This window comes from Ruditapes philippinarum, unplaced genomic scaffold, assembly GCF_026571515.1.
Source record: "Ruditapes philippinarum isolate M1 unplaced genomic scaffold, ASM2657151v2 ctg2251_1_1_1_1, whole genome shotgun sequence".
NCBI lineage: Eukaryota > Metazoa > Mollusca > Bivalvia > Venerida > Veneridae > Ruditapes > Ruditapes philippinarum.
The window spans coordinates 52845-60387 of NW_026862221.1; positions in this window are offsets into that span (position 1 = coordinate 52845).

Here is a 7543-nt window from a genome sequence, read left to right on the forward strand (position 1 = left end):
CTAGATTAAAACTATTCAGCCGTTTATCAATTATGTATTATGTATATTAGAAACAAAAACAATAACACTAATAAATATACACGTACTCACATTATAGTCAAATTGCAAGATATAGAATTGAATAAATATTTTACATACAATGGAATACACGCTTTCCTTAAATACATGCATGTAATGATTACATTCTTTTCAATATATACACCTTTTAAAACTTTATTTTCTTTAAGGTCACATTTTTCTTAACATACAACGTCTATCATCTTTATGCAATTATCACTTCTGTATGTTCTGTGTCACTTGACGTAAAATCAATGCTATTATCTAGTTGAAAGGTCATATGGCTGTTCATATCTTCGCTCGAAGTCTACAATACACACAACAACAACCAGGTGAAAGTTAATTTTACTGATTTACCAATTTATTATACCCCCTTACAACTTTGTTGTGCGGGGTATACTGTAATCAGCTTGTCCGTCCGGCCAGCCATCTGTCCGTCCGTTCGTCGGATTTTCCTTGTCCGCCCGATAACTTAATGATCTTTTGGCGCACAGTCTTTATATTTGGCATAGAGGTTAGTCATGATTATTGAATATTGATTTTGAGGACACTGGGTCAAAGGTCAAGGTCACAGGGACTTTTACTAAAAGAGCTTGTCCACCCAATAACTTAAGAATCCTTTGACCCTTAGTCTTCATATTTTGTATGGAGGTTGATCGTGACCATTAGGTGACCCCTATTGAATAAGAAGCCACATGGTCAAAGGTTAATGTAATAAGGGTCTTAAGTTTATAAAGCTTGTCCACTCAATTGCTTTAGAATGCTTTGGTCAACAGTCTTCATATTTAGTATTGAGGATGGATATGACTAGTAGATGACCCCTATTGATTTTGAGGTCCCTAGGTCAAAGGTCAGAAGGGCCTTGACTAAAAGAGCTTGTCCGTCCAATAACTTAAGAACCCTTTGACCCACAGTCTTCATTTTGGCAGTGAGGTTGTCCTTGAGCTCTAAATGACGACTGTTGATTCTGACAAAGCAGTATGCGGGGGGTATTCACGCCATGACAGTGGCAGTTCTAGTTTTAAAATCATTCATCTTTTTTAAAACTTTAACACGGACAAATATATCTTTCTTTATTATCTCGCTGTGTTTAAGAGGATATAAAACTTAATTGATCTTTGTGAACTATAAACTTACCTTAGTTTGTTCTACATGATCAAACATTAAATATGGCACTTGAAACTGTGCAAAAAGAAATAAATCATGATTGGCACAAATTAATGGAAAATATTAGTTTTGGGGCAGGGGAAGTTATTAGCTCTTGAATGCGAGTTTTTTCTCAATTAAGTCATTATTAAGGGTACATAATTAAAAATGTAAAATGTGGTAAGTAAGACCTCAATTGAATATAAGTTGTGTTTGTGTGTTTATTTTCTATCATTGTTAACGATTTGCTTAAGTTCTATCTGACAGATTTTATTATATGGTTTCTTTAAGAAATGATCGGAGTTATGCCTTTTTATTTGAAGAAAGAAAAATGCAGTATTTAAACACATTGAAATATGAAAAAGTCAATGTTAGGTTGATGGATTTCCCTTTTACTTGTATTTCTTAGGAAGGAGAAGATGTTACTATTTTTGTAAACAGTTTAGACAACGCCTAATAGATTGTTGTACTCTAAATTGGCATGATGTAAGCAAGCAGCTGTCACCATTGTAGTTATTTCAAAATTTAAGTGAATGTAGAACGTTATTTTTTGAAAGAAATCCACGTAAAACATAAAAAAGCAAAAATTCGATGTTCAAACTATTAACTTAATGTTAAAATCTGTATGGATTTAAATATATCTTTTCAAGAACGCCTTTGTCTTAAAAATCATTTCACTTTCCTAATTGACTGAAAACCATGCTTTATCATCGTAGCATCATTCAGAAATTAGAATTACCAATTGACTAAATAAAGGTTATGAATCATCAATTAAAAAATTAGTTTTTAAGAAAATGTCTGCATATCTTTACCATACAACCAGAAAAATTAAATCTCAATGAGAAATATCTACTTCTTTTTTGGTGTCATCAATTGGTAACAAAAATATTTAAGATTTGCAAAACTTCAGAAACAGAAAGATTAAAGATAACCAAATCTTTTAAGATATTGGTAAAAACTGTACGATCATGTAATGTTCATATATATGGTTTAACATTGTAAAACCGATAGAGGACGAAAACATGAACTTATTCAATATCTTAATTTCTTATATTGGTAATGTTAATGTTTATGAAGTAGATGTTTATGCTACGCATTCCTTTAAGTCATGCGTACATATCAATTTAAGAATTATTTTATGAACCTATAAATGTGTATTGCTTGGGTGTTAAAAAAGTTAAAACAATAGGTAAAATTGTCATTATTGGTATATCCTTTCCATTTCCTTCATTTCCAATTTTCTGCCTACATCCGTTTTACCTAACATTCAACCCTTATCCCTTAAATTCCCTTTTCAGCATTTTTATTTTTCATCATTTCTCTTGTTACTAGTAATTAGTGAAATAATTATTGACATGTCCCTTCCCTCTTTTCCCTACCCTTGTGCCCATATTTCAGTATATAACTTAAATTGAGCCCTTCTATATAGAGGAACTCAAACTCATCGTAAGAATATATCGGTTATCATTTCAGCAGAAAATATAACAAAAAATATAACTCACAATAATGTTAAAGAATTTTCATGCATTGTGAAAGTGCATGTAAAATTGGATTTTGTATCACATTTATAACAACCCAAATCACGTATTTATTAAGTTGAATGGTATCGAACAATAATATATCAAACGTAATAATAAAACTTTATAGCTATTAATAATGAAAATTATTTAATGGCCTCGGGCAGAAGAATCTCAATTAGAAAAAAAGACTTTAATATCTGTTAATCATTTTCGAACTTTGTATAAACGATGATGAATTGGAATTTATTGTGCGGTCTATTGATTAAAAACTGTGATTAATAGCAAACAAAGTCAGAGTTCAACTGATATTTTGGGCCTACGTATAACATTTTTTTTTATCAAATTATCATTTTCGAACTTTGTATAAACGACAAGGAATTGGAATTTATTGTGCGGCCTATTGAATATTTACTGTGATTAATTGAAAATAAAGTCAGAGTTCAACTGATATTTTTGAGCCTTCTTATCATATTTAAAAATGATAAAAAAATATGGTAAATCATCTAAAAAGAGGCCATTTGCAAATACCCGCAGTGTGTAGTTAAAATAGTTATTATAAATTGCGCATGCCAATTTTTAATTTTTTAACGTTTGTGGAAGACGACGTGACAAAACAAAGCTTTTAAGAGACGTTTCAGGTATTTTGTTGTGAGAATCGAATTCGTTTCCGAGAAAGCTAATCGTGGGTAGTAACTCTTCATAAATAAGTAAAATGAATAATAATTATATACTAACTCTTGTTTTAAAGTTCGGCTACAAAACAAATAATGAGTGAAAAAACTGACCTTTTCAGGGCAGACAAATAAGGGATGCGAAGAATAAGAGAGGTTTTTAGATACCATCAGACACAGGATTCCTCTTAGGATAAGTATGCGCGCTATACCCCATCCACTAGTGGCAGTGCATCGCCACTCGAATGAAATGGTAGACAAACAGACGAAGAAATTACGAAAGAAATGTTCCAATTCCATTTATTTGTGAATTCCGGAATATTTACTTATTGCACTCGCTTGTTTGTCGAGTGAAGAAATAATAAGGGATACTTATTTCAAAAAAATTTCAGCATTATTTACTTCACATAACATCAAAAGAAAAATAAATTCATTTTGCGTTCCTTGTATATATAACAATGCATTTGGTACAACACTATTATTTCTAAAGAAAAGCATGATCATTTTGACAGTTTGCATATGATGTTACCATAGGAATTGTTCGTTAACAAAAACAAAATCTTACACGATAACATATATATTTTTAATTCACCATGGAATAGTACTTTTTTACCTTTAAAATACAAATCCCTGAATATAGTAATATTCAATATGACTATCTACAATTAGGTACACTGAGCCTCTTTCGTCTGTAAAAAGTAACCACAGAAATAAAATAATTGGAAAAAATTATAATATGACACTTTTTTCCACAATGACTGATATATCAGTCTTTTTTTGTTTCCCAACAAAAAAGACCATTTTGAAGGGTATCAAAATATGTAGTACTTGATTATACATGTAGAATTTTTTATGAATCGCGCATGTAAATATTTGGGCTGCATTTTATAGAAAGTCCAAAATCTGTTTTCAGTCTTAAGACAAAAAATAAGACAAATTTACGTTTGAAAGAAAGCGTTTTGACTTATGACTCATAATTCATGACCCCTTTAATTTCTGAATAGCAATACAGATTGCTGGTATATCTATTGTATTTTTGTGAAAAGCAAAGATTTCTGAAAATTGGACAGGTATTTACACTTTTCCATAGGTTCATTTTCTTAATCAGACTTTTTTCAAACTAGCACCTTGAGTTTACAAGTTGAAAATGTTTTTTTTTAAAACTGATATATAAAGATGAGTTATAGGTTTGTCTGGAACTATCTTGCATTGAGTTTAAATGTATTGTATTTGTTCAGATGACATCTACAAATTATATATAAGTGAATCTTCTTTGGTCAAAATTGACATCTTCTTTCTTTCTCTGTACGTGCATGCGGTAGAGAAGGAACAAGGCACATATTGCTACATATTATAATAAGCCAAAGCTCAATAGCAGCAATGTCTATTTTACGTTCAATAAGTTTATCAAGATGTGGCTATCACAATAAAATATCATTTTGGTTGAATACATTTCACTCAACTGACCTCTTTAATATTTTTAAGCTATGACTTTGATTGTTAGGCTTTTAGTTAAGATTCATAAAAAGGTACTGGAATGTCACTTTTCAGTCAAAAAACTCATATACAAGTAAGTCCTTTCAGCTGCAGTGTTGTGTTAAGATTTAGGGTAGCTTATATTGAAACGCATCTTGGGATTGCTATTAATCAACGTCAAGTTCACTGTTGCTAAAAATAGAAATTTGGTTGCGCCGAATTACTCCAGTTTGCTTTGACCTATTTTACAGCAAACTAAGTATGTGGATAGCTTATATCAAGACGCTAATCGGGATTACTAACCAGGCTACTATGGTTCAGGTCAAGGTTACTGTTGCTAAAAAGAGAAATTCAATTTCCATCTAATAATGTGAGCTACATGTATTGGCAGCGGATTTTGTGTGTGGATAGCTTGTATCAAGACGCAACTCGTCATTGCTACTGAAGTCAATGAAAACAAAATTCAGTATCAAATCAATACTAAGTTGTTGAAAACCAGATTTTCGTGTCATTGCGGTGCTTGTATTTTTGTTATATGCTACCGACCGACACTAAAATGTCTTGTTAAAAAATTCTGACCGAGATAAAACTTCATCTGTTACAGTATATAATTTGAATATTGGTTCTTACATGGAAAAGGGTTAAAATGACTTATTAAAATCAAATCCTTTTTTTAAATAGAAAATCCAACTAAAACCAATAGTTTTTCACTAAAATTGTAAAATTCTTAAGGGACACAACTATTGTCGTTATATTTTTTTCAGGATATTCGTGTTGAGTATAGGAAAGCTCACGCTGATAGCAATCTTTTCCCGCTTATGTCATGCTTACGTCAATCAACATAGTTACTATCAATGTGCTTTACAGTGGGGGTAATTCACTGTCTCGCAATCTTCTCAAAATAATTTAATGACAACAGGGAGCGGGATTAAAAGATTTTTAGTTAAAAAAAACGACATTGAACATAATTTAAAGTCTCATAGACCTGGGTTGTTTATAAAAATATACATTTATCAGGTAGGCCCTTAATCAACAGATATCAATGAAATGACATAGTAATTCCCGGACAGCAAACTTATCACATCCACCTGATTTCGCAATTTTTAACAATCACATTGATTCAACACTCACAGTGATACGAGAGGTGTCCAAATATAAATGCAACTAGGCCAGTATCTCGCTTTAAACGATGTCTCGCAAATATCATCACTGGCGATTAGACGCCGGTTCACTTTTATGAGCCCAATCGAAAGATACAATGCACCAGATATTCTTTGGAAAAAAAAATGGTTCAGTAACACAACAAAAATTATTTGATGACGAAGGCAAATAGGATGTTTAGGCCATGGGGCACTCCCGTTTATTTCACCCGTAAAAATTATATGTGTCCGGGATTGTCAGGATTATCACCCTAATATCTTTCAAATTGTAATTGATAGGTGTACGTAAAATCATTTCAGTTATTTACGTACTATTATATCAATTTCAACATAATTAGCATTGATAAAGGTTATAAAGATACATGCAGTCTATGTTTACAACACAAAGATTTACTTATGAAATTGATGCACCAAACTATACGAAAATACACAAACATTTTTCTTTCAAACATCTATTTTGTCAACACATCATAACACAAAAGATCTCTCAACATAATTGTTTCTATCTGCTATGCAATAATCTAGCAGTTACCAGATGTATACATTTAAAATTACAAGAGAAATTTGCAAACGTGTACTTTGTCTTAAGTTATTAGAGAAAGAAAAAATAGTATATAGTCATACCATTAAATCCTCGTAATTTACGACAGTCAGTATTGTATTTACAATTAATCTGCATTCAATATTTAATTGTTACCAATTTTCGTTGAAACTATTTTCACAATCAAAGTGTTCAGCTAAAAACATAAAATCAATGATTTACACATGATACATTTACTGTTATACATTTTAGGTATTGAATTTTATGACATTGTAAAGCAAATTGTAAATATTGTATGGACCATAGAATATATGAATCTTTATGCAGTTGAATACATATCCAAGTAATAAAAAGAACATCAGAACACGATGTTAAACGGTTGCCCCCGAATTTAAATCAGATTGCCAAGCGTTTTGATGTTTTTTCTCTTTTTACTCTTTTGTAGCATTGGCGAAAATAAGTACAAGTTCCCTGTCGTCACAATATTAAATGTCAAGGAAAAAAGTAACAAATGTATAAGCATCTGCATAGGACTGTCCTATCGTTATCTCTTTCCCCGTTATCACGATAAGCAACCCCCCGAAAAAATGAGCCAATCAACGAGCATGCTCTAGACAAACATTCAGTGAGGGTAACTTATACCTGCACTCCAGATAACGCACTGTGCATGGATTTGTATAAGATTTATCTTTGACACGTTTTCAAAAGTAAAGTTTTCAAAAATGTTGTATAGTTAATGTTATTATCTAATACAACACGTGCACCTTGTTAAGAAGGCTTGACATTTTTGTATATCTGAATCCTTAGCTCATTTGCTTTAGTTTCATATCGTTTTTCTTATTGTTTGTCATATTTAAAATAGTTTTCTTGTTATACAATTTTTAAAAGAGTTCGCAAGTGTGAATTTTCACTTGCCTCTTACATTTACTCTTGTTTCTACGAACATACATCCTTCACATAATTTTATCTTAA